Source organism: Chanodichthys erythropterus, chromosome 12 (assembly GCF_024489055.1).
Source record: "Chanodichthys erythropterus isolate Z2021 chromosome 12, ASM2448905v1, whole genome shotgun sequence".
NCBI lineage: Eukaryota > Metazoa > Chordata > Actinopteri > Cypriniformes > Xenocyprididae > Chanodichthys > Chanodichthys erythropterus.
In genome coordinates, this window is record NC_090232.1 from 57,926,914 (window position 1) to 57,929,500 (window position 2,587).

At 37.0% G+C, this 2,587-nt stretch overlaps 1 protein-coding gene across 3 annotated transcripts in view; it reads left to right on the plus strand.

Annotated features, from left to right (window-relative positions):
* Window positions 1-374, plus strand: part of sugt1 (SGT1 homolog, MIS12 kinetochore complex assembly cochaperone) — a 124,780-nt gene extending 124,406 nt beyond the window's left edge. For 2 of the 3 annotated variants that reach the window (XM_067403921.1, XM_067403922.1), the window contains one exon: window positions 1-373. This exon is cut by the window's left edge and continues 280 nt beyond it. The gene's annotated coding sequence lies outside the window, so the exon portion shown is untranslated. The other variant, XM_067403920.1, reaches the window with a different exon arrangement.
* The last annotated feature ends 2,213 nt before the right edge of the window (window positions 375-2,587 follow it).

The window sequence follows — 2,587 nt, forward strand, 5'->3', positions numbered from 1 at the left end:
GCCAACAATGGTCTCTATGATCAACTTAGCTCACAGTGCTTTTGAGAAATGCAATCCTGGACTAAAATGTAGTTTAAAATGATTCTTCTTTAAAATAAAACTTCTCAGTCTAAAATTGGCTTTAGTCTGGAACCAAACTATTACATTTTTAAAGCATCACGCATGTTTTAAAAATCACACATTTAAAGCAACCGTTGAGTAGCTTTAATAAAAAGCTCTTTAGCCACACTGAATATCTTAGGCTATGTTAGGTCTCCATCTGTGAAACATATGTGCCTCAATTAATGTTGATTTCTGTTTTGATGTATTTCATGGTTTCCTAAATATGATTTCAACATGCTGTAAATAAATTTTTTTGTTCTCTGATTAGGTGCCCTTGGTCTCTTCTATATCAATGTTTGCATACTCTTGCATATTTTAAAGAAATTGAAAATGTAATTAATTTTCCGTCTACACAAAAGGGCTTTTCACACTGCGCTTAACCCCAGGTTACTGCCGTTCTAAACACCACTTTTAACCCCAGGTAAAGGAACGTTTCACACTTGTAACTTAGAAGTGGGGTTAGCGCCGCTTTTTACCCGTGGTTATGAAACCTTGCTCCAGAGCAAGGTTAGCACCACTTTTGCAGTGTTAACCCCACATTGCAGTGCCAAACTTGTACAGTGTGAAATGATGCAGTGTTAGAATTTTACAGTTAGATGCTTGGCAACAGACAACCAATCACATACTCACATTTGCCTGCTTTGGACAGTCACAGAAACACTGCGCATTGTATATAAACAGTAAATTCAGCGATTGAGAGGAAAAATGTCAAATACTGAGAGAAAACATAAACAATTGAGTGAAGAGACATTTAATTCTTACCTTTTTATAGTCTGAAATGTCCATTCAGTATAAACTCGATAGTACAGTTGTCAATACAAGGATGCTGCAGTGCTAGAGTTATGTAAATAGCTCGCATGCAGCGTTTATCCAATCAATTACACTGACACCGAAAATATGCAAAACATCATCTTATGTATACACAGGATTAATTGTTAACCCTGGGTAAATTATCAGCAGTGTGAAACATGAAAAAAGATAACCCAGGATTCCATTTACCCAGGGTATAGAATGACCCAGGATAAACTATTTCAAGTGTAAAAAGCCCTAAAGACGCTGAAACTGCACTGAAGCTGACATTTTATTAACAAAAAGACACACATGGGTTTGACATGCAAAAATGTTTGGATTTTTGTGGATATTTGTTTCTGTTAGTCCACCAAGATCCAGACAAAGAGGAATTTAATCTTTAAAGGGTTAGTTCACCCAAATATTAAAAAAATGTCATCAATTACTCACCCTCATGTTGTTCCAAACCCGCAAGACTTGAGTTCATCTTTCAAACACAAAGATGTTTAGTCAATGCAACTACCTCCGTCACTTCAAAAGGTTTATAAATAGATTATGTAACTAATTCATACGAATCGAGCGGTTTAGTCCAAATTTTCTGAAGAGACTCGATCACTTTATGATGAACAGACTGAAATAAGGTTTTTATTCACAGGCTTTTATTGATCAGCAAACACAGAAGTTCAACTGTACTTGTACTTGTCTGATGTGCGAGAACAAACTTCATTGGCTTTTGCAGAAGCTCAAACCAGTTGCCCATTTTAAGGGCTGTCTCAATGGCAAATTCTGAATTGACTGAATTGTTCACTCCCTAAAAAGTCCCACAATGCACCTTGAAATCTAGGGAGCATCAATACTCACTATGGCTGTTTCTCATTTTAAGGAATGCAAAGAACCAACTTTTATTCTTGTGGAGACCGGTCTTGCCTGGCTACCTTGAAAAAAAAAAAAAAAACCTCAGAAGGATGCAAGGACACGGATTGCATCTTTGTGAGAATTGAGATGTCCCAGCATAATATTAGTAGTTAATGCACAATAAATACAACATAACATCACAAACAAATGTCATAACCTATTAAAAACAATTATTACTATAGAAATTTACATGTTTTATATCGTTATTTTACTGTGTGTTTGTGAAAATTATGTATGTTTAATGTTATTTGTTTAATCTTACTTTTGGCAAGCTAAGATGCTGCAAATGTCTGCCTCAGTGTGGAGCTCTCCAATTCTTCTGCCCTTTTTGTTTGTTTATCCTGTTTAGTCATTCGAACTGCTGGACATAAGACAACACACACCAGACAACATTTTTCCGGTTTGTGTTTTTTCATACATTTTGTTGAGCGTTCTAGTCGGAGAGGCAGCATTTCTTATCAAATATGCAGTCAGATGGAAACGAGGTAAGTGTGTTTGTTAAGCCCCGTGAGCGGGGCTTCCAAGTATTCATGTAGCGAATCAATGATCTTCAGATGAACTTCTCACCCGCGCAAACAAAGACTTCTCAAAATCTGCTATAGTGCTTCACTGAAACCTGGCTGAGTGAAGCCATTCCAGACAACATGCATCTGCTGGGCTTCCAGCTATTCGGACTCGGAACAGATCACATCGCGGGAGTCAACGGGGGAAACAAAAGTTGGTGGACCATGCTTTTACATGAATTAAAAATTGGTGTACATTGTAACAACTGAATAAGATG